The 26,102-nt window shown below is 39.3% G+C and overlaps 1 pseudogene; it reads right to left on the bottom strand.

The window, feature by feature from the left end:
* Positions 1-20,881: 20,881 nt before the first annotated feature.
* On the bottom strand, positions 20,882-23,608 carry LOC118838224 (annotated as a pseudogene).
* Positions 23,609-26,102: the final 2,494 nt, after the last annotated feature.

Below are 26,102 nucleotides of genomic sequence, written 5' to 3'. Positions count from 1 at the left end.
AGAGACCATTTTCATTTTTTGCCATAGACTCCCTAGCGTCTTGCTCATTGCCTTGCACTTTTTTTGCCATACCCAGGATTTCAGCTGAGCAAACTCCAAGATGGAAATTCACTAGTCCAACGCAGATGAGCAGCTAATCTCTAAATTAGACTTAATAAATTGTCCCAGGTGCTAAAAGGCCATACCTCAACTGGGGCCAGAACTTGAATCCAGGTCTTCCCAACTCCATTATCCCTATGCTGCTTATGACCTCGCACATAGTAGGTGCTAAATAAATATGTTAAGTTGAATTAAATTGAAGTAGGTTTTTCATGCAACCCTACCCTACCCCCACAACTTCCCTATGCTGTAGAGGGCAACACCATCCTCCCAGGCCCTCAGGCTCACAAGTCTTCCTGGATTCCTCACTGTCACTCACACCCCTCCCCCCCCTTCCAAGCTGTTGCCAAGGGCTGTCTACTTCATCTCTATAACATTTCTTGAATGTGTCTCCCTTCTGTCCTCTGACACTGCCACCACTCTACTACAGACACTCATCTCCTCACATCTGGACTACTGCAATGGGCTGGTGGTGGGTCTGCCTGCTTCAAGTTCCTCCCTATGCCAAACTACACTTCGTTCAGCCACCAAAGAGATTTTCCAAAAGCACAGGTCCAACCTTGTCACTCCCCTTCTCAATAAACTCCAGTAGCTCTCAGTTGCCACCTGGATCAATACAAGATTCTCTGTTCGGCATTCAAAGTCCTTTACAACATAGCTCCATACTCAATTTCCAATCTTCTTGAACTTTGCTTTCCAACAGGTACTCTTTCATCCAGTGACACTAGCTTCCTGGCTGTTCCATGAACTAGACATTCCATTTCTTGGATCCCACATGCCTGGAATGTTCTCCCTCCTCAAGGTTGCCTACTCACTTCCCAATTAAAGTATCATCTTTTACAGGAAGACTTTTCCAACCCCTCTTAATTCTAATGACTTCCCTCTATTATTTCCTATTTATTCTATATATTGCTTGTTTTACATATATATACATATATACAGATATACTTCATCGATCAAAGTTCTGATGCCTTTAAATAACATTTTCCTTGTTTATAATAATTGTATGTACTACGTTCCTGCTTCTGTTTATTTTTCTGGATCTATATCAGTTGATGTGTTTTACTAAGTGTACATAAATTTTTCATATTTCTTATGGTCTATTTTTCATTACATTGATACACCATGTATATGTCTATACATAAACATATATATAATATATATATTATATATATATACACATATGCTTGCATGTTACCTCCCCCACTAGATTGGACTTTTGCCTTTTTGTGTCACCAGTATTTAGCACAGTGCCTGGCACATAGTAGGTACTTAATGTTGGCTGATTCATTGATGTAGCCCTAAAATCAGAGGCATTTGGTGGCTCCAAAGGCCAGGCTGGGGCATTCTATATCATCCCTTACAGGGCTCTCTACCTGAGGGTTTCTCTGACCATATCTCTTTACCAGTCTAGTCTTTCTGCTTGCTGTTAGGAGCTCATGGTTTCACAGAATGACTCTCTACAATTCCTGAAAGATGCCTCCAGGGGTTAATCTGCTGCTTATGCACCTCCTGAGTTCTTGATGGGAGGGAGAGAAGAGCACATTCACTCCATAACACAGCAGTCTTTCATTTTAACAAGGCAAGAAAAAAAACTACAACTAAAGGTTTCTCTGCTACTTGTTTCTACTCCTCCAACAAATCAAGGGACAAAACCTGGGAAAGAGTTACTGTAGTAGGCCATGTTCAAGGGCTATAGTACCAGACCAGGGACTTCTTACTAAATCTACAGTCTACCCTCAGCCTATGCACACACTGAATTATGCTGGAGTTAGGTCTCCATAGGGCTCCACTATTTTGAGTTCCTAATTACTGCCATTTAAACACTCCAGTAGGATTATTTAAAACACCCAAGGCTGTCAACGATGTCTGTGCCTAACTAACCCTACCTTTAAATCCCGTGTGCCCCTATAGCAGATGCCTGTCTCCTAAATCTGCTGCAGGCTGGCAAGCTATGTTTTCAAATACAGGCTACAACTTAGATACTCCAGTCACCCTCCAAAATTATTTTTTGTTGTTGAATGATGGGGAAGGAGGAAATGGGGGTCCTTATTTGGGTCAGAAGAGGTGTTAGGAATACAGTTATCCCTTCCACATGGCAAGAGTTAGGGGGACAGCACCCCCGCCATCTGGAAAATCCATGTAAAAGTCTTTGGCCCTCCCTTCGTATCAGAGAAGAAGTCTGATTTTTTCCTTTTTCTTTTATGGGGTGTTTACAGTACCTTATTATAAAATGCGGATTAAGTATTTGCTCATAAGCTATATGGAGGTCAATGTTAAGTAAAAATACTTTTTCTTTATCATCTGCTGGCCTTCATGTATTATCTGCAGCTTCCACAAAACTCCCAAAATAATTCCCATTTAATTTCTTATGCTGGCCCACGACATATCAAAACTGTGATGGGGAAGTCATGAGGTAGAAGGGATATGCATATATGACTCTAGATTGATCTCTTGAGTTGCCTTTAGTCCCTACAAAGTGATGCCTTGCTATGGGGCACTAGTTTCATCTTTAATGGTTCACAATCAGTCACGTCTATAGTTTGCCAATCACCTCCCTAGTTTGCCAATTCTTACTTTCCTCTTCCATGAGAATTAAGTCACTTATAAATATATATCAATCTCTCTCATAGATCAGAACTGTTCTCTTTATCATCCATTCAATAAATTTAGCCAACTTAGACCCTTATTCCATATTCTTTAAAAATGAACTTCTTTTTTTAGCAAAAATGAGAGTAAACTGATACTGTGTGATCATAGACAAGTCCTTTAACCTCTAGGTTTTCTCTACAATTATAAATAGTTGTATTTAAGACACACCCATGGGGGCAGAGCTAAGATGGCTACTGGAAAGCAGGGACTTGCCTAGGGCTCTCCCCAAGGACCCTCCGAACACCAATAAAAAATGGCTCTGAACAAATCTAGAAGCAGAACCCACAAAATAGCAGAGGGAAGCAGGGCTCCAGCCCAGGACAGCCTGGATGATTGGTGTGTAAGGTATATCATGCACAGAGCTGGAAGCAGAGTGGGGCAGAGACCAGCCAGGACCAACCAGACTGGGAGCTGGGTGGAACAGGCCCTAGTGCCCTGAATCAGTGAGCTGTAGCAGTTACCAGACTTCTCAACCCACAAACACCAAAGACAACAGAGAAGGTTAGTGGGAAAAAACTGCAGGGGACAGAGTGAAAGGAGTTCACTGTTCAGCCACCACCCCAGGGCAGTGGAGGTGGGGCAGCTACAGAACTACAGCTGCAGTTGCTTCCAGCCCCAGGCCCACCTAGTGGGAAGAATTATGTAGTGGATCAGAGCAGGAGTGCAGAGCCTGCTTAAGATCTGAGTCAGGTCCAGGTTGGTGGTTCTTGGGGGAGGAGGAGCAATGGTGTGGCAGAGCTTGCTGTGTAGAAATAGCTCTGAAAACAACAGCACAGCCCCTCAAGCTTGGAACAAAGTACTCTTTATTCTACAAGCAGTCATACCCCAACAAAAAACTCAAGGGTCAAGTAGTTGGCTGCGAACATGGCCAGGCAGCAAAAACAAACTCAGACTCAAACTCAGACTTTGGAATCTTTCTTTGGGGACAAAGAAGACCAAAACATACAGACAGAAGAAGTCAACAAAGTCAAAGAGCCTACAACAAAAGCCTCCAAGAAAAATATGAACTGGTCTCAGGCCATGGAAGAGCTCAAAAAGGATTTGGAAAAGCAAATTAGAGAAGTAGAGGAAAAATTGGGAAGAGAAATGAGAGTGATGTGAGACAACCATGAAAAAGAAGTCAATGGCTTGCTAAAGGAGACCCAAAAAAATACTGAAGAAAACAACACCTTAAAAATAGACTAACTCAAATGGCAAAAGAGCTCCAAAAAGCCAATGAGGAGAAGAATGCCTTGAAAGGCAGAATTACCCAAATGGAAAAGGAGGTCCAAAAGACCACTGAAGAAAATACTACTTTAAAAATTAGATTGGAGCAAGTGGAAGCTAGTGACTGTAGGAGAAATCAAGATATTATAAAATAGAACCAAAGGAATGAAAAAATGGAAGATGATATGAAATATCTCATTGGAAAAACCACTGACCTAGAAAATAGATCCAGGAGAGATAATTTAAAAATTATTGGACTACCTGAAAGCCATGATCAAAAAAAGAGCCTAGATATCATCTTTCAAGAAATTATCAAGGAGAACTCCCCTCATATTCTAGAGCCAGAGGGGAAAGTGGAAATTGAAAGAATCCACCAATTACCTCTTGAAAAAGATCCCAAAAAGAAAACTCCTAGGAATATTGTCACCAAATTCCAGAGCTCCCAGATCAAGGGGAAAATACTGCAAGCAGCCAGAAAGAAACAATTTGAGTATTGTGGAAAACCAATCAGAATGACACAAGATCTAGCAGCTTCTACAGTAAGGGATCAGAGGGCTTGGAATATGATATTCAGGAGGTCAATGGAGATAGGATTAAAACCAAGAATCACCTACCCAGCAAAACTGAGTATCATGCTCCAAGGCAAAATGTGGATTTTCAATAAAATAGAGGACTTTCAAGCTTTCTCAGTGAAAAGACCAGAGCTGAATTAAAAATTTGACTTTCAAACACAAGAATCAAGAGAAGCATGAAAAGGTAAACAAGAAAGAGAAATCACAAGGGACTTACTAAAGTTGAACTGTTTTGTTTACATTGTTACATGGAAAGATGATGTGTATAATTCATGAGACCCTTCTCAGTATTAGGGTAGCTGAAGGGAAAATATATATGTATATAGACAGAGGGCAGAGGGTGAGTTCAATATGAAGGGATGACACCTAAAAAAATAAAATCAAATTAAGGGATGAGAGAGGAATATATTGAGAGAGGGAGAAAGGGAGAGATAGAATGGGGTAAATTATCTCACATAAAAGTGGCAAGAAAAAGCAGTTCTGTTGGGAGGGAAGAAGGGGCAGGTGAGGGGGAATGAATGAATCTTGCTCTCATCAGATTTGACCTGAGGAGGGAATAACATACACATTCAGTTGGGTATCTTACCCCATAGGAAAGAAGGAGGGAGATAGAAAAGAGGGAACAATAAAAGGGGGCAGATAGGTAGAGGAAGTAATCAAAAGCAAACACTTTTGAAAAGGGACAGGGTCAAGGGTGAAAATTGGATAAAGGGGGATAGGATAGGAAGGAGCAAAATATAGTTAGTCTTTCACAACATGAGTATTGTGGAAGGGTTTTGCATAATGATACACATGTGGCCTATGTTGAATTACTTGCCTTCTTAGGGAGGGTGGGTGGGGAGGGAAGAGGGGAGAGAATTTGGAACTCAAAGTTTTAAAAGGAGATGTTCAAAAAAAAGTTTTTGCCAGCAACTAGGAAATAAGATGTACAGGCAATGGGGCATCTATCTTGCCCTACAAGAAAGTAAGGGAAAAGGGGATTGGGAGGAGAGGGGTGACAGAAGGGAGGGCTGACTGGGGAATGGGGCACTCAGAATATATGCCATCTTGGAGTGGGGGGAAGGGTAGAAATGGGAAGAAAATTTGTAATTCAAACTCTTGTGAAAATTAATGCTGAAAACTAAAAATATTAAATTAAAAATTTTTTTAAAAAAGACATACCCACAAAGAAATTACATATCCTTGATTCAAGGTACTTAGATTATAGGGCAAAGATTGTGCCATTCTGCTTACTTAAAGAGTTTGGGCTCAACTCATCATATCAGTTGGAACCCAGAATCTACAGGATCACAGGTGTAGGCCTGGAAGGGACCTTAGAGTCTATCTGATCCAACCCTCTCATTTTACAATAAACAAGGGTGAGGCTTGGAGAGATTAAGATATTTACTCAGTCTCACATAGCTAGCAAATGTCAGGGGCAACATGTGAGCCCACATCTTAAAGCTCAACACTCCATCCATTCCACCATGATCCAATCTATGCTTTTAAAAAATTTTAAGTCTAAGCAAAGTTGTGAAGTCTTGCATTCTTCATTCAAACAGCTGGCTGGTGGGAGTTATTGTTTTTCACCTTTGGATTCCATATTCAATATCCATCCATGAGGAGCTTTTAGTGCTATTCAGAGTGCTGTGAAACTCACTTGAGCCCCTCATCACCCGAAGAAGGCCAAAAACCTGAATTAGCCAATTAAAAAGACAATTTGAGCCCTTCTGGACTGACTTATCAATAATCCTTTGGGATGCTCTCTTAGTGAACCCAAAATCCTCCTGGTATATCAACAAACACAAGATCAGATTAAGCTGGCATGGATATCCTGAAGTCAGGGGCACTGCCTTGCGTATTGGTAACTATAGTCTTGGCTGACAAAAGAACAGACATCCTGAGTCAGGGGTTCTTCCTTGCTTCATGGCCATATAATCTGTGTGGCCTAATCTCAAAGTGAGCTCAGTTGTGACTGTAGCTCCACATGAAATCATGCTTGCTGGCTTGAGAGTAATAAACACAAATAAAAAACAGTTTGTCTTTCTTAGACCGAACTCTGGAGGTTGACAGTGTATATCCTATACATAATAATAATTGCTAGCATTTAGATAGGGATTTAAGGTTTACAAAGCACTTCACAAATATCTCATTTTATCACAAAGATCACTATTAAAACATATTCCTCTTCACGTCACTTATACTGGAAACCACATTTTCATAAAAGGTGAGGATGCCCGAATCTATTAGAATAAATCACAAGGAAAATATTTTTTTCTTCAAGCATTCCAGTACAACTCAGCCTTTTTTCTTTTAACCATTTCTCTATCTTCTCTTTAGGGGCAGCTAGGGGGTGCGGTAGATAGAGCACTGGGCCTAGAGTAAGAGAGATCTGAGTTCAAATTCAGTCTCAGATATTTATTAGCTGTGTGACCCTAGGCCAGTCCTTCAATCTTCTTTCCTTTAGTTTCTTCATCTATAAAATGCTGGAGAAACAAATGGCAAACTGCTCTAGTATCTTTGCCAAGAAAACCCCAAACAGGGTCATGAAATGTTGGACACAACTGAACAATAACAACAATCTTCTCTTTATCTTCTTATACTTATTTTTGATGTTACTGTTACTGAGTAGTAAAAATGGAAATCATAGAACAAGGATGACTCAATTCAAGAAAACAAGCAATATGCAAAAAATCTAGGCATATAAAAATGCAAAAGTGATCATTTGCATTACATATAGCTTCTTCATTTTAAATAGTTTCACCTAGAGATTACTTAAAAATATTGAGCTTTTCTAATTCATTCAAAATATAAGACAATTTATGTAATTTCATTTACATTTTCCAAATTCTTTCACCTGGCATTTCAGGGCCCACTTTACTTTCCCAGTTTTGTAACACTGCTATAGTCAACTTGGTCTACTTATCTCCCAAATACATCTTGTGTATTCCCATTTCCCTCCCTGCTACTGCTAATATAAGAGTGATCCTCATTCCTTCCTCTTTGCTATACCTCTCTAACAGAGCAGAGGAGCAAATATAGCTGTGGAGACAAGAGGAAGAAGAATATATGCATAAGGAGTGAGGTGGGAACACACCTAGTGTGAACCACGAAGTCAGACAGATTCAGCTGAGAAACTGGACCAATCAGATCAGATCTCTGGACTAAAAGACAGGCTGCCCTCAAAGAGATTTTATGCTGAGCGTTCAAACTGGTACACGTGTTTTCAAAAACCCTCAGTTTTTTGTTTGTTTGGTTGGTTTTGCTTATTTACAGGCAAAGGGTGTGGATTGCCTAGTCTGGGAAGGAATATCAGGAGCCAGTCTTCACTGCGTTTAATGTATTTGATTTTATTTCTTTTCCTATGGTCATGATTAAAGAGCCATTTACAATTATTTTAAGCTTGTATAATTACAAGAGGAGGCAACAGGGAAGGTAAGAAAAGCAGAGTCCCTCAAAGCCTAAGCCTTGCAGGGGTGGGGAACCTGAGGCCTTGAGGCCGCATGTGGCCCTCTAGGTTCTCAAGTGTGACCATCAATTGATTTAGAGGGCCACATGTGGCCTCGAGGCCACAGGTTCCCCACCCCTGGTAAGGATATCAGCCTTGCCCACCTTCCCCACCCCCTCCGCAAAAAAGAGGAAAGCAAAAGGAAGGAGTCCAGGCCTCTGAGCCCAAGAGAGTTTGGTGCTGCCCCCAGAACACCCCCGGTACCAGTTGAGATTTATAACCACTGTTGATGATCAGACATTGTAGCTACCAGCACCAGCTGGTACTTAAATTTATGCTGCTGCCCTTCCCTAGAATGTTCTCCCCCTACTTTCTTTTTCCTATCTTAAGTCTATCCATGCTACAAGGACAAGGTCAAGATCCATGAAGTTTCACAAAGCCCTCTCTGGTCCTCTTGGCCCTCAATGATTCCTTCTTCCTCTGAACTATTATAATATATAGTGTGCAGACCCATAATTTCACACAATCATATACTGCCTTGTACTAGTAGTTATCTTTTTATGTCTTGATATCTTGTCTCCCAAATCATTCAGTAATCATTTAAGTGTCTATGTGCCAAGCCCTGTATTGGTACCCCTGGCGAAGCTGTAAGCTACCACAGCGGCAGGTTAAACCTCCTTTGAAATTCTCAGAGAAGCTACCCTGGTGTTTTAGGCTTTCAAGTGAACCTGACTTGTATATAAAATGAAGTATGTACACCTGTGTTTACACTGGAAACTGAATGTCTACTATCTTACGTCTAGCAACTAAGTTTCTTCCCTCAATTCAACAAATGTTTATTAAGTACCCACTGCACTCTGTGATGCCCCTTCATATTCTGGTACCACAAGGCAAGACAGATTATAACAAATCAGAAATACCTCCCTGCTGCAAATACTTCAATATAATGCTGACCACTCAAGTGGGCAAACCACAGGCACACACTAAATGGACTGGATATGTGAATGCTCTTATTATGCACCAGTTGTATATCTTAGCAAAATTGGAAACAGACCTTACCAGTTTCAGACAGCAATTTCACACTGCTTTTTGTCAATGGTATCCTAGATAAACATAAGAACTAAGACTTGAAGAAACATCTTCTCTCCAAAAAAAGTCACTTTGGAGGGCAAAGAAAGAGATAGACACAATGTGGTATAATAAAAACAGTCCTGAGGGGCAGCTAGGTGGCACAGTGAATAGAGCACCAGTCCTGGAGTCAGGAGGACCTGAGTTCAAATCCAGCCTCAGACACTTGACACTTACTAGCTGTGTGACCTTGGGCAAGTCACTTAACCCCAATTGCCTTGCCTTTCCTCATCCAAAAAAAAAAAATAAAGAGCTGTTAAAATTTAAAAAAAGAGTCCTGGTGTGGATATGAGGAGATCTGGGTCCTTGTCCCAGTTCTGCTCCCTAAGATGCCTAGGACTTGGTTTCTTCATCTGTGGAATGAAAGGATTTTACTAGATAAATTGTAAAGGCCCCCTCAACTCTCAGCACTTCTATGATAAAGAGCTTAGCAGTATCAGCTAAAATAAAACTGAAGAATAGATTTTCCTAAGCCCTACTTTCAGCAATTTTGTTAGACCTGTGAGTCTAGGTTCAAGGCCTAAAGTACTTAACTGATCTTCATATTTTCCCGTATAAGCAACAACAAAAACAAACAAAAAACCCACAGTTTTTATCTATTTTATTCATTTTTTCAAGTCAATTGGTCTGTGCTTAAACTGAGTTTATTTAGTTGATTGCCAAAGAAATCTGTCCTCCAGTGAAAGTGTACATTCTAGCATAATATTAAATATTTAAATGGCTAAATGTGCACTTGGGTTCTTTTTCCTAATGGAGATATTCTTAAAGTTTCTCTTGCAACTAGGGTTAATGGTTTTGAAGTTCAGCTATGGCCATGAGTTAAGAAATGTCTTCAAAGCAGCAGCCTGTTTCTGGCTGATTTTGATTTTTCCTTTCAAAGTCTGACTTGTAAACAACTATCTAAAATCACTTAAAAATTAAAAAATTTATGAAAGGTACTTAGTGAAAATAAAACCTAAATAAAGACATTGCAACCTGAGCCTGAAAAACGTGTCTGCCACAGCAGGAGCTCTGTGTTTTATCTCGTATTTGTTCTTCCAGTCCAGAGCCTCAAACAATATTCTCAACAGTTCAAGGAATATTTCCCACACTTGCCCTGTAGCGACACAACAAACAGATCGATATTTTTGACAGGGAGAAATGGAGGTCTAGAACAAGAGAGTATTATTTAAATCCTGCCACAAATCCATTTAACGGATTTGAATCAGGGGTATTCAGTACACTCTGACAGAAAGTATTCAAATAGACTTCAAGGACTGTCATATACCAAAGTATGTTCATTCAAAATGTGGCTAACCAGAATTTTCTCTGAATCCTGTGTTCTAATTAGTTCAATTTTCTATTTAATGAAAGGTTGCTCTTTTTGTTTCAACCAACACTGAAAATATTTATAATATATATTATTCTTCTTCTCAGGGCACAATGGACAGAGTACAGGACCTAGAGTCAGGAAGACTTCACTTCCTGAGTTCAAATCTGGCCTCAGACACTTACTAGCTATATGACCTTGGGCAAGTCACTTAACCCTGCTTGCCTTAGTTTCCTCAACTGTGAAAATGAGCTAAAAAGGGAACAGAAAACTGATCTAGTATCTTTGCCAAGAAAATACCAAGTGGGGTCATGAAGAGTCAGACACAACTGAACAACAACAAATAGAGGACAATTCTAGAATTTCAGCAGATCTCTGAAGGCATCTAAGTCCCTAGAGATGTTTGGCCTGGAAAAGAAGATATTTAAGGGCAATGAGATAGGCGTATTCAAGTATTTGAAAGATAATGATATGGAAGAGAAATCAAACTAGTCCTGTTTGGCCACAGAGAGCTAAACCAGGAGCAAAAGGTAAAAGTTGCAGTGGTCTCTTTAAGCTTGACACAAAGAAAAGCTTCCTAATTAGAAATAATCAAAAATGTGGAATGAGCTGTCTTAGGAAATAGTTGTCCCCTGCCTTCTATGGTTGGACTAGATGACCTCTGAGAGATTCTGTGTTATGGATGGCCAACTCCAAGGCTCTGTGATAAGCTAATGCATACCTCTAAAGCATTAATCCCCACCACATCCCCAGAAAGTGATCACACTGCCTCTATTTGAACATCTTTAGTAATGGGGACCTATTTCATATGATAGCCCATTGCCATTTTCTAAAATTTACAACTGTTAGGAAATTCTTCTTTATTTAATGATGAAATCTGCTTCCTTATAATTTCCACCCAGCCTTACTTCTGTCCTAGAACAAAACAAATCTAATGACTCTTCTATGGAACAGAACCTCAAATACTTAAAAATAGTAACCGTATCATCACTAAGCCTTACATTCTCCAGGCTGAGAATATGCACTTCCTTCCACTGATCATCACATGATGTGATTTTAAGTCCCATCACTGGTCTTTTCACCAACTTTTTTCAAGGATTTGGAATCTCTTAATGTCCTAGGGTAATAATCATGAGCATTAATCTTCATTATATACTACATATATATCTTGCTAAATATTTAATTTAAATGGCAAATTTTTGAACAATGAATTTTGGGAGTTGCTATTAATTACCACCATTACTTATTTAAAGAGTACTCTAGACATCTAAGATGCTTTAAAAGAGGTCAAATAAATGTCACTACAAAGGATCAAGGACAAAATTGCTCCTGTTCTCCAAGAATTATGCTCTGGACATGCAGACAGTCTATGGAGGTCGAGTTCCGAAGAGAAAGTGGGTGTTCAAAGTTGCAACTATAGCAGGTTCTGGTAGAGATAGTCATAAGGTTGGGTGTTTAAAATTACCTGTAGCAAAAGTATTGAACACAACAATCGAGGCATTGGTGATTTGGAGGAATTTCCAAGTTTATCCTTTGTAGTCTCAGAAAGCTTAATTTCTGTACAATACAAAAGAGGGAAACCTAAGCAACGTGTTTCTTTGGACAGGACTGGCCTAGCTTAGAAGTAAGCAGAGTAGTTTATGTGGTGTATTTCTTTGTATCCTGGGCACCTAGCAGAGTGCATTTCACATAATTGGCACTTAATGCTTTACTCCGTCTAAATTACATATCCAATGAGATGTCAAAGTTTATCCATTCTACATCAACATTTCTTATTTCTGTCCTCTTTTCTCCACTCACAAGGATACCAACCTGGTTCAGATCCTCATAGTCTGTTAGTTAAATCAATTTAATTTTAAATTAAGTACTTTTCAATACTATTTTAAATGCAAATGGATCAAGGTTAAATACCCCTCCACAAAAGACCTACCCTCATCTCTCGTAGTGGTATAGTGGTGATTCTATGTTCTCCAAGGACAGTCTACACTCTAGCCAGGCCCCACACTAAAATGGAAAAGCTATGAGCAAAAGAAATGTCTGTCATCCCAGGACCAGCCTAGCTAAATTCAAAGAGAATTATCACCAGAACGGCGAACCTTAGGTTTTTTGGCCACAGTAAACTTAAACATTATTAGGACAGGAAGGCTTTGAATTTGCATGAGTAAGCATGTATACTAATAAAAATTACAGCTCTTTTAAAGTGATTAAACTAAATCAACAGTTAAAACATCTCTAAAATTTCACCTCATGCCCAGCAAATTAGCAAAGATGACAAAGATGAAAATAGTTAACAATAGAAGAACTGTAGGAATACTGGCAGACCAATATGCTATTGGCAGTTTTGTGAATTGGCCCAACTTTTCTGGAAAGCAATTTGAAATTAGGCTAATGAAAAGTGAATAAAGTATCCATGCCCTTTGATGCAGAGATCCCACTGCTAGGTTAGATGTGATAACACCACTACCAGATCAGAGCCAGAAAAATCCCATATATACCAAAACTTTCATAACATCACTTTTTATATTAGTAAGGAACTGACAACAAAGTAGATCCTTGTCAATTGGCAATTAGCTAAACAAATTGTGGTACATGATTATCATGAAATATTACTACACCATAAAAAAGATGATTATAAAAAATTCAGAGAAGCATGTACAGATGTATATGAACTATCAGACTCTTGATTTCTTGGTTCTGCATACATATGCAATAACTGTGACAATGTAAATGGAAACCAACAAAGAAAAACCCTCTAGATACTATATAATTTTAATGACCAAGGTTATCCCAGAAGAAAGAATAAGGAAATGCATAATCTCTCTCCCTCTGTCTCTCTGTCTCTCTCTGTCTGCCTCTGTCTCTCTCCCTCTCACTCTCTCTCTCTCTCTCTCTCTCTCTCTCTCTCTCTCTCTCTCTCTCTCTCTCTATGTCTCTATCTACCTTTCTATGTATCTATCTCTGTTTCAGTTTCCTTATCTGTAAAATGAGGGGGTTAGACTAGATGCCCTCTCAGGTCCCTTAAAACTCTAAATCTATGATTTATGGAGACAGTTTTTTTTAAGTAAGAAAATTAGAGGCCTTTTGACCCAAAGACTCTACTGAAGGGTATACATCCTAAGAATGTCAAAGGCAGGTGGAAAAATTCCACTATGTAATAAAATCTTAATAGCAGTACTCTTTGTGGTAGGAGAGAGAGAGAGAGGGAGATGGAGGTAGGGAAAGAGAGAGAGAGAGAGAGAGAGAGAGAGAGAGAGAGAGAGAGAGAGAGGGAGGAGAAGAAGAAGAAGAAGAAGAAGAAAGGAAGGAACGAAGGAAGGAAGAAAAACATGAACATCCATTAATTCAGGAATGACCAAACAAATTGTAGTATGTAAATGGAATGAAATGTTATTATACTCTAAGAAATGACAAATATGAGAAATTCATAGAAACATGGGAAGATGTATGCAGAGTGAAATAAGCAGAAGCAGAAAAACAACACACAATTAATGCAAAAAGAACAATAAAATGAAAACGAATGCTGTATAATTAGAATTGTCAATCTCGCTCCCTAAAATGAGATGGAAAAAATGCATTTCTTTTCTTTGGATGAAGAGTTAGGAAACTAAGGGTGTAGAATGTGATACATGTTGTCAGAACCAATGGGAAGTGGTACATATGCAGGAAGTGACAGTGATGGAGAAAATCAAAAGGGCTGAGGCTCCCCCCAAGAGAATTATCTCATTAATCCCTGGAAGCTCGCTGGAGAGGCTACATTCATAAAGATCTTTTGTAGTTAATGATGTATAGCCTGATAAAAACCTGCCATGGATGGCTGACAGTGTAGGGCCTAGTACTCAGGAAATACTGCCTTGAACCATTCAGCTGATCAGGGATTAGTTAGCATCTGAAAAAAAAAGTTCTGAATGATTGGAACATGGGTTGAGCCACAGGAGGAATATCAAAAATGGGAAAGGCACCCAGAAGAGGGATTTGGCAAGGCCAAAAGCAAGCTTTCTTTCTGCTATTTTACCTTTGTCTAGACCTGGTTTATATGATTGGAAGCAGAGTATGGCAGCCTCCTGGTAATCCCAGGACCCTAAGGACCTTGCTTCCCATTCAAGCAGGGTTGGGGCTCATCTGTAGAACCACAGCATTTAAAGCTAGAAGAGATGGCTCCCTATTTTACAGATGATAAAACTGAGGCCTAAAGAGGTAGAGTGACTTGCTTAAGGTCACACAGGTATAGAGACCAAAGCTGAAATTACAACACACACATAATGACTTCACATTCAGTGCTCTTTATACCAGAGCAGGTTGCTGATCTCTGATCCCCTTTTGACTCCATCCAACACCTTTGGCCTCAGTGCTGCATACATCTACCTATCTCCATGCTGTAGAATAAAGCATGGAGCAGCCTCTGTCCTATAATTAATGACCAATCCTCACTTTGCCTCAGTTTCCTCATCAGTAAAATGGGGATGATAATATAGCACCTACCTCCCAGAGTTGCTGTGAAGATCAAAGGGGAAAATAATTGGAAATCATTCAGCCCAGTGCCTAGAAGTTAAATATTATTATTAATTATTATTATATCACTACTGCCTAACTTCATGATTCTGACTTCCTTCATTTGTGGCTCTGCTACTGGATTTCCACATTTCAACACCATCCTTTAGTTGGTATCTCACCCTGGAACTTTTCTCAGCACCCAGGGCCTCCTCACCCTGGAACATCTTTCCCTCATGCCAGCCCCTTCTCCCACTGGTGACTTCTCCAGAACTCTGTTTTGTAAGGCTTCTAAGCCTCCCAACCTTCATTCCCTACCTGGTTCCACTTCTGACTTTTTGGACTCCAGCATCATGACAGGTATGAGTATCTTCCCCTCTGCCTCCAACAAACCCTTTTTCCTCTCCCTCTTGTGTGTTGTCTTCCCATGTTAGAATGTAAGCTCCTTGATGACAGTGACTACCTTTCTTTTACTTATATTTGTATCTCCAGTATTTGGCACAGTGCCCAGCAGCTAGTAAGAGATTAATAAATGCTTGTCACCTTAATTTGCCTCACCTATGCTAGAGACCCTGAAAAGTTATACCTACAGTGCCTACCTAATCCCCCCTGCTTTAAGTGATTTCTCCTCAGTTTGACCCCTTGCCCTCTTAGAGGTCAAGTAACATATCTGTTCCCTCCTTCTACCCTGGACTTCTTCCTTTACTTGCCTGGATCTGTAGTAGTTGTCAGAGATCTGGTGCTTTTAACTGGGTAGAACAGCTGGACACCCATTCCCATTCTATCTTGATCAGACCTGTTCTGCTGCTTGGTGTGACATACCCTGGTATGACATACGGTGCCTGTGTATCCTGATGTGACTGCAATACAACAATGCTTTTCTTTTATCTGTGGGGCTTAGGACTCCAAATGTCACCCTCCCTGCAGCTTTGTGTCTAGCCTTTTTCCTAGTCTGCTTCAAGGATGTAGTCTATTCCTGTTCTTGCCTAGGCCACTGTGGATATTGGAGCCAACCCTGATTTCTCAGCATGAGAAAATGTATCCCAACAGGTTACTTTTTTAAAAAAGTTAAAAGCATTTCAAAGAAGATTTTCCCATAGCATCAAAGCCATGGAGTTACAGGAAGCTTTTCTAAACCAAAAGAAATCTACTATAGAGAGAGAATATTTGTTGAAATGAGGACTCCTGCCATTTGCTTTGCCCAGAAAATTATTAGTTCACAAGCTGAATATTTCTCTCCAGGAATAAGCCCAAATTTGTGTAGGAAAATAAAATGACTGACTGGTATTTTTTTTTCCTTTGCAGCAGCCATCTTGCTAGGAAAGGATAGTTATAGGGATGCAGGAAGCATCCTGTTTAATTACATGATTTTATTGTATTCAAAATAAATAAACCGCTTTGTGATTTCAGAGCTTTAGTAGCAGTAACTGACAATTCTCTACAATTGCATTACAAATTAGGTGGTAAGCATGATTGTTTCCATTCAGCAGATGCAAATATAAGGGAGCTTGCTGTTAACAAACCTGACCTTTGGGGAATGAACTCCAGAGTTACACAAATATCTAGTGTCAGTCCTCAGGCTGACTTCGGTGAATGCTCCAGGTCATCTTTGACTCTTAGGATCATAGATCTAAAGCAAGAAGGGCCCTCTGTGATCATGTAGTTCAGTTTGCTCACAGATGAGGAAATTGAGGTCTGGGGAGATTAAGAGACTTGCCCAAAGTCACAAACAGTCCATGGCAGACCCAGGATTTGAAGGCTTTCTGACTTTAAAACTTCTATCTTCTCACACCTTGCTCCTGTCCATGCCTTCCGCAATCCATCAGCACTGGCCTCCTTGCTATCCTTCCCTCATACACAACAACTACTAGAACTTTCTCTGGCTAGTCCTCATGCTAGGCATGCTCTCCCTCCTCATTCTCACCTCCTCATTTCCCTGGCTTCGTTCAAGTCTCAGCTAACGTGTCATCTCCTACAAGAAGCCTTTTTTCATCCCCTTTATTACTAGTGTCTTCCTTCTGAGACTACTCTAATGTATCCCGTATATATTTTGATTGCACGTGATTGTTTGCATATTGTCTCCTCTGTAAGACTGAGCTCCATGAGAGCAGTGACTGTCTTTTGCCTTTCTTTGTATCCTTAGAGCTTGACATGGTGCCTGGCATATCATAGGCACTTAATGACTGACAGTTCTTTGCACAGTTCCATGCTTAATTCTTTACCACATCTTGTCATTTCTTCCATTCAGATCCCTTACAGATTTATCCCTTTCATTGCCACTATTCTTTTAATTCCTTCTCTCTCCCTGCCACTAAGCAGCCCAAGACACCTAGAAGAAATCTTGAAAACTTACACACTGAATACACCACAAATTGATGTGGCTAACCTCAACTATACTCTTACTGCTTCACTGCTATCTTTTATTCATCTTATATAAACAATCACAGTCCCTACAATGGCTGTTCCAAAGCTCCTCTTTCTTGCCATCTCTGCCCCCTCCCACATAACTTGCAGCAGGAGACTTCATCTACTTTATCAACTGAAACTATTCCACTTTTGCACCCCTCTAAACCTATATCCTTACACATCCCTTCCTCCTTTCTTCTTGTCTCAGAAGAGGAAGCCCTCCTCTTTGCCAAGGCTCAGGCTTTAAGATCAGCTTCGATGGCTCAGAGTGAGTGAAAATAGCAATTGTTTCTGCTCTGGCCAGAAACCCTGAGGGTCTCTCCCTCCCAGAATGATTTTTTTTGACTAGGTAAGAGAGGTCATTTTTTTGTCTCATTTCTTACCTATCCTCAATCACTGAATAGGCGTTGCCTCACGCAAACTGAAACCTGAAAAACTTTAGCTTAAAAAGGCCAAGGTGCCCCCCCTTCATTCAGGGCCATCTCCAGTCATCTAGTTCTATATCTTGCCACTAGCCCCAGCTGGCTCTGGAGGAGAGAGTGAGGCTGGTGACTTTGCACAGCCTTGCCTCACTTAAATCCAATTCACTTACAATTCAAGACATCACCTTCCTAATGTCATTGATCCTCTTCAAGAATGAAGGACAGACACTAATCCTATCCATCTGTAGTAATAATCTTGCTAGCAGCTGCTGTGGGGGTGTAAGATCCACCAACAACCAGCACCCAGAAAACTTCCAACACAGGTTCTTTGATCTGCTTTACTAAGGGAAGTAACTTTAAGGGGTTAACAATCTCAGTTTAATCAAACATACAAATAAATATCATTCACAGTTCAGGGGGAAAAGATCAGCCCCCTGAACTTCAAGGCAAATACAAACAGAAATTACAGACGTTAACAGACAGACCTTGTCTAATTCAAATCACAATACATACACAATACAACTTCTGGGTTGCAAAGCTGGGGGGCAGTTTGTAGCTTGCCCAGAGTCTCAACACTCCTTCCACGAGTGTGCCCCAAAATTGAAACACCAAGCTGTCCTCAACTATATCCTGTTCAGAGCCCTGAGGGCTCTGACCTCACCCAGGCCTGGTGTGGGCTAGTTCCCCATCCCCAATACCACATCATACACAAATCAATGACTCCCAATTGTCTCTGTGCTGAGAAATAACCAAGACAAAAAGATCCTACTTTATCTGCCCCATTCAAACAAAGACCAGAACCATCAAAGGCACTTAAGAGAAGAAGAGCAAAAAGTCCCACCTTAATTACTCTTATACCATCAACTGTCAAATTTGGAGAGCCTGGAAATTTCTGAACTACTCCACCATCTTCCCAGAATGTCTCTCCTCAATTGTCACCTATTTTGTATGCATCTTAAATCTCTTCCCCTCTACTGGATAGACAGTGTCATGGAAACGACAAATGTAAAATTAGACAGACTTCAAGAGTTAGTGGAGGAGAGATTAGAAAACAAAAACACCCCCAGCAGCATTTGCATCATCAGAAAGCTTTTGTTGAGGCAATGCACTACAATAGAAAGAGACTGACTTTAAAGTCAGAGGACCAAGGTTCAAATCAAATCTTTGGACAAGTTACTTTACTTCCATAAAGCTTCTATTTCCTGATCTATAAAATGAATGCAATGGACTAGATGGTCTTTGAGGTCCCTTCTGTAGTTCTAGATGAGATATTACATCCAGGAGCCAAACAAAAAAAAAAGATTCAATACCTTTCATAAACAATAGTCTCCCTGCCCTGCACACAACTAAAGATTATAAAAATTCACCCTAACTATTGCTACCAGAACCTGCCATAGTTACAACTGTTCCTTCCTTTGAATAACCACTTTCTCTGTGAAACTCCACCTCGACAGACTTTCTATACATTCAGAGCATAATCCTTGAAGAAAAGGAACAATTTTGTCGTTGATCCTTTGTAGTGACATTTGACCTCTTCTAAAGCATCTTAGATGTCTGCAATGCCATTTAAATAAATAATGGTAGTAATTAATAGCAACTCCCAAAATTCATTGTTTAAAAATTTACCATTTAAATTAAATATTTAGCAAATGTTTTCATGGTGAATGTAAAACAAGCATTGCAATACACTGGAAATTTATGGATATATATGTATATATATACATACATATATGTGTGTATGTGTGTGTGTGCATACATATAATATGTATATATACATATATCCCTAGGATGACCCTAGGATTGCATCCTGAGTCATCTCCAGCCATCCTGATGAATATCTGGTCTCTGGATCCAGATAGCTCTAGAGGAGAAAGTGAGGCTAGTGACCTTTCACAGCCCTCCCTCATTCAAATCAAAATCAACTGCAAGTCATGTCATCATTTCCCTGATGCCATGGTCTTCTTCAAAAACAAAGAACAAACCTGACAATATCCCTAGAGGAGAATCGCAAAATTCTGTGTGTGTATGTGTATGTGTATATGTGTATATATATATATATATATATATATATATATATATATATATATACATACATGCATTATATATGCGTATGTTTGTGTGTATGTGTGTATGTATCCCTAGAAGGGGATTCTAAAATTCTAGTCTCTAACATAAAGAAAATATTATTCTCATCAAAGAACTGTCTCAATTAAAAGAAGTAGCATAGAATAAAAACTAGCTTTATAGTGGGGGCAAGAAGGCAGTCTTATCATTGAATTGAACTTGAATTGAAAATATCATTGAAAATAACTGAAATCTTTCCATTATTTTAAGTACTTAATTTACAATAAGTTCATCTAATCAATAAACATTTACCAAATGCCTACTATATGCCAAGTACTCTGTTAAGTACTGAGTAATACAAAAAAATGGACAAAAAACAGTATCTGTCGAGGAGAAGAGAGGAGAGGAGAATTTCCTGATGGCCAACCTTTTGGTGATACACCTCCCATAACCTAACTCAGTTGAGTTTTAAATGACAGGTGTCCCCAGTTGAACCCATACTCAAGGTTTTCCCACTTTAATAGAACTTGCTAATGCTCATTTTCCAACCTACAGAAAATTGCTCATCTTTAATAGAACGTTCTTCCAACATACAACCCTCTATCTACTATAGATTCTTTTAATATCAATTAAATTTGTGAGTACACATTCTTTTGCAAAATCTCAGTCTTTTTATACACACTGCTTGCCTTTGTTCTCCCCACCCAACACTGAAAGGAGAGTGGACTGTGGGAAGTCTTGTCTATCAAGTCTCTTCTTAACTCAGCTATACCTTTTGGGGGCAAGAGCTTCTACTGACAGTCTCAGAGTAATCAACTACAAATCAAGTACAAGGATTTTACAGAATAATAAGATGATGGAGAGATATAAGGAAGCTGAGGTATGAGCTACAGAGAAAGGGCCATGGTGATTGGAGAAAAAAGCCATATTTTGTCCTAAGTTATCTAACATTATGCCCCAATGACAGCCAGTCCCGGGGGACCTGGAAGAAATCTTCACATTTTCTTAACTCTCCTTTTCATTTTCAATCATTTTAGTTAAATCTCTTGTTCTTGGTTCTCTTTTTTCCCTTCCTCATTTAACACCAATAGAGAGCTGAAATATATTGTCATAGCTGAGCAGGTCCAATAACTGTAAGCAAATTTTTGTTGCAAATTGAAGGTTAAATATCAGGTATCCATAGTTTACACCAAGTAATCCTTTGGATCAGTTAGAAATGACAGTAAGGTGAGAATAAAGTGACAACTAGCCATAGCATCTGCAAAATTTGGTTTTATTGAATGAATTTCATACTATGTAGAGATAAGATGGGGGAGGAGGTGTTTCAACAATCTGGCTAGCAGCTATTGTGGGGGTGAAAAACCAACACAAGCCCAACAACAAGAACGCTGCCAGCATAGGTTCTTTTAATATGCTTTACTAAGGAAAGCAACATTAAGGGGTTAACAAGCTTATTTTAATCCAGCATACAAATATCACTCACTTAGGTCAGGGGAAAAAGCCAGCACCCTGAACTTCAGAGCAAATACAAACAAATTACAAACATTGACAGACAGACCAAATACAGTTCATAGTTACCAACATCTGAGTTCAGCCCGGGATTTCATAACAAGGGCTGTCCCAGAGTCACAATTGGCACCAAGGCTGTGGGTAAGAGCTCTGAAAAAGAGAAAGCCAACCCCTGGTTTCATATCTTTTTCAGGGTCAAGGGTGACTCACACATGCGACTCACCCATGTGACCTAAAATCATCACAAAGAAGCAATTTAAACCCACGTGGCCTAAAAGCCTCTGATGTCCCAAACATGTCACTCAAACCCATATGTAAACTAGGCCCTCCCCTGAGGCAAGGAGATCACCAAGGACTCCCAATCTAATCAAGGAAACAAAGGCCAAACTCTTCAAGGGCACTTGGTTGAACTGAGTGCTAAGAGCCCATTTTGTTTGCCAACACAGGAGGGTGGACCATAATTTCTTGGTTTCCTCCCCCACAGACAGATTTTTGATGATCTCCTCTTTCTTACCTGCAGATGCTCCTCCTGATTCTTTCATGCTTCCCTAGTCTTGGACCTGTGAGCCTTGACCTGCTCAAACAGGAGATTCTTGTGGGCCTTGTTTGCCTTTGGTTTATGAGCATGCTCCACAAGAATTTGCTTATTCTTGAACATATAACCCACCTTCAAGTACATATTGTGGTAAATGTTTTTGGATTCCCGGGATCTATAGAGCAGACAGCACAGAATCCTCATTCTCCTCATCCAAGTCACCTTCTCAGTCAGGCATACAAGTTTATGCTGTAACTTTATTCTTACCAGTACCCATGTGCTGCCCGCCCACCCTCCAGGGAGCTAGAATGTTGTTTGTGGGGAAAGGTTCCAGCAACAAGCACAAAAAAAAGCAGTAACAGGTTTGTAGATGATGAACCAATCTTTAATCAGTTTCCAGATCTGCTGATAGCAATTGGTATTGGAGGTTTCATTGGTCTCATTGGAGAGAGGCCAAATCTCCTTTGTATGCCTCAGGACGCTGGAGGCAAACCTCTTTTAAAGCCTAAGAATACTTGTGGCTACAGTTGCAGCATAGAAAAGGACAGGAGAAAGCTATCTGCAGTGTTTTAAAGCCCATTACTCACAGAAGACCTGAGCCTAGAGGAACATCGGAAACCAACTAGTGCAATCTAGGGCTTCTTAAATTTTTTCCACTAGGGGCGAAGAAATTTGTCTTGCCCTACAAGAAAGGAAGGGCAAAGGGGATGGGAGGGAAGTGGGGTGACAGAAGGGAGGGCTGACTAGGGAAAAGGGCAATCAGAATATACGCCATCTTGGAGTGTGGGGTGGGTAGAAATGGGGAGAAAATTTGTAATTCAAACTCTTGTGAAAATCAATGCTGAAAACTAAATATATTAAATAAATAAATTTTAAAAAAAAAAAGAAATTTTTTCCACTAGTGACCCCTTCAGTGCTTCTTAAACTGTTCAAGAAGCATTGATCTAATCCAAACCTGGAAAACAATCTGTTCAAGAAATACCTGACAAGTGGCCACTTTACTTAAATACCCCTGGTGAGGTGGTATTTAAGTAAAGGACATCACCCTGGGATATCATTGGACCTCTTCAAGAATGAAGGATGAACAACAACAATACAAAAGTACAATATCCTGACTTGCACGCAAATTAGAATTGAGTAAGGCAGAGCTACACAAAGTTGTCAGCTTCACTCTTGTACTTTTGGATAGCTCTCATTGTAAGGAAGTTATTCCTTGCACCAAGCCTAAATCTGCCCTTCTGAGTGAGACTTCCACTCATTACTGCTAGCTCTGCCCTCTGGGGGCTAGGAGAACAAGTGTAATCCTTCTTCTGTATGACAACTTTTCAAGAACCTGAAGGAAATTATTGTGCCCAACTCTGACTACACAGTCTTCTCCAGACTAAACATCTCCAATTTCTCATATCATATGATAGGATGGGGTTCCTGTTTCCACACGACAAGGATCAGCTGTCCATAAAAGGCAGCAAAGCTGTCCCAGACCCAATTGGCCCCTGACTCCTTCCATGTAGCTTTTTGGTCATGTAAAAAGACCCACCTACATGGAGTTGGGGCCCTTCCCACTTGGCAGATGTCTAAATACCACAAAAGTCACCGTATCCTTCACTGATGACCAGATAGTTTTTCATATGGAGATGAGGAGGACCACATCTATAGAAGTTAAGTGTCACTGTATCCTTGTTGCCAAGTAAACCTCCCTTTAACTGTCTAATCACTTACAAATTGCTCATTTGCTCCAAAATTGAATCTGAACATGGTAGTGACCACAGGCTCACCCTTAAAATCTGGCATGATCATGAGGTTACCTTTGTCTACATTGTCTCCACCATATTAATGTCTTCCCTGAAGAATGCCCAGAATGAAGAGCAAAATGGACATGGTACTCTGGATATGGACTGACTAAGCAGAGTACATTGATACTATAAACTCACAAGTCCTAGTCATTGCATTTTTTTAATGCAGCCTAAGAAGGCTTTTGCTTTTTTGGTTGTTATACCAGTATTATTAAATATTGAATTTTTAGTCCACTAAAACATTCTCCTCTTTTTTCAGAAAAAAATTACTGTCTAGCTAGACCTTCCCAATTTCTTCTACTTTTGAAGTTGATTTGTTTAACCAAAATATAGGACTTTCCATTTATTAGTATTAGATGTCATCTTGAGAGGCAGTGTGGTCTAGTGGATAAGGAGCTGACTTTAGAGTCAGGAAGAACTGGCTCGAATCCCATCTCTGACATACTGGATATATGAACCTAAACAAATCATTTAGCCTCTCACCACCCTAAGAAAACTTCTAAGATTAAAAACTAATGACTATGGATACAAAAATCCTAAATAAAATACTAGCTAAAAGATTTCAACCATACATCACAAAGATTACACATTAAGATTAAGTGGGATTTCTACCAGGAATGGAGGGATGGTTTAACACAAGGAAAACTATTCATGTAATTGATTATGTCAGTAATAAAAGATTTAAAAAATCATATGATTATATCAATAGATGCAGAAAAAGTTTTTGATAAAGTTCAACACTTATTTCTATAAAAACATTTGAAAGTATTGACATAAATGAATTTCTCCTTAAATTGACCAAAAAAAGCATTTATCTAAAATTGTCAGCAAGCATTATTTGTAATGGTTATAAACTAGGGGCCTTCCCAGTAAGATCAAGTATGAATCAAAGATGCCCACTGTCACCAATATTATTCAGTATTGTATTGGAAATCCCAGAAATAGCAATAAGAGAAGAAAAAGGACTTGAAGGAATCAGAATAGGGAATGAGCTGATGAAACTACCTCTTTTTGCAGATTATATGATGACATTCTTGGAAAATCCCAAAGACTCAACTAGAAAGTTAGTTGAAACAACTAATAATTTCAGCAAAGTAGCAGGATATAAAGTAAATCCATACAAATCATCAGCGTTGTTACATGTCACAAACGAAACTGTGCAAGAAGAGATAGTAAACTGATACCGTTGGTGAACTGATCCAACCATTTTGGAGAGTAATCTGGAATTATGCCCAAAAAGTTATTAAACTACGTATACCTTTTGACCCGACAATACCACTACTCATTCTATTTTAGAAGATAATTAAGGGAAAAGGAAAAGAACCTCTAAAATGTTTATAGCAGCTCTCTCTGTGGTGGCAAAGAACTGGAAATTGCAGGGATGCCCATGAATTGGGGAATGGCTGAACAAGTTGTGATATATGATTGTGATAGAATACTATTGTGCTATAAGAAATGAGGAGCTCGATGATCTTAGAAAAACACGGAAAGGCTTGCACAAAATAATGAAGAACAAAATAAGCAAAACCAAGAGAACATTATATAAAGTAACAACAATATTGTTTTAAGAACAACCTTAAGCAAATAACTTACTTTGTCTATTGTAAATACCCAAATTAACTATAAAGGACATATGAAGAAAGATGCTATCTGCATCCAGAGGAAGAACTGATAAATAGACATGTGTATAGAATAATTTTACATATATGCACTTATTTGTGTCTAATGGTAGCCATCTCTGAGGCAGGGGGTGGGGAGGGGACATGTAGGGGGAAAAAAAGAAATTTACATGGTAATTTTCTTGTATATTTGAAAGGAATAGCAAGTTGTATGAGTAGCTTTGTAGTTTCATCTTTTTATTGTACTATGTTATGGAAATACTTGTTTTATTTCATAAATTAAAAATAAAATTTTTTAAATTACAGAGACTTATGAATCTGCACAGGTAGAAGGAGTTCCTCACTAGAAGCTCCCTACAATAATGAAATCACAGGTCCAATTTTTAAAAATAGATATTTTATTTTATCCAATTGTAGTCTGTTAAGATATTTTTGAAACCTGTTATCTAATGTGTTAATGATTTCTCTCAGCTTAGTGTCATTGGCAAATTATACAAGCATAGTATCTTATACAAGCTATTGAAAAAATATCAAGCAACAGTAGGCCACAGATCCCCTAGGGAAACTCATTAGATACCTTCTTCCATGGTAAGATAAACCATTAATAACTGCTCATTATTAATGTATCATTATTTGACTATTTTAGCCCACATTTTCATATTTTCCACAAAAACAATGTTAAATTTTTAAAATGTGTTGCTAAATTCCAGTTAAATTATATCAACAGCATCCCCCTCATCTAGAAACCCTGTGTCATAAGAGAATTTTTGTACTGCTGCCTTTTGCTTGATACAGAAAGTTACACCACTTTTAGAGCTTAGAGAATATAGCTGAGACACAAATCTTTAGCTCAGGTGATTGATCGGTTGGTGA

The sequence above is a fragment of the Trichosurus vulpecula genome, chromosome 1, assembly GCF_011100635.1.
Source record: "Trichosurus vulpecula isolate mTriVul1 chromosome 1, mTriVul1.pri, whole genome shotgun sequence".
Classification (NCBI taxonomy): Eukaryota; Metazoa; Chordata; class Mammalia; order Diprotodontia; family Phalangeridae; genus Trichosurus; species Trichosurus vulpecula.
Note: the sequence above shows the minus strand (reverse complement) of the source record. Positions and strands in the feature narration are given on the sequence as shown.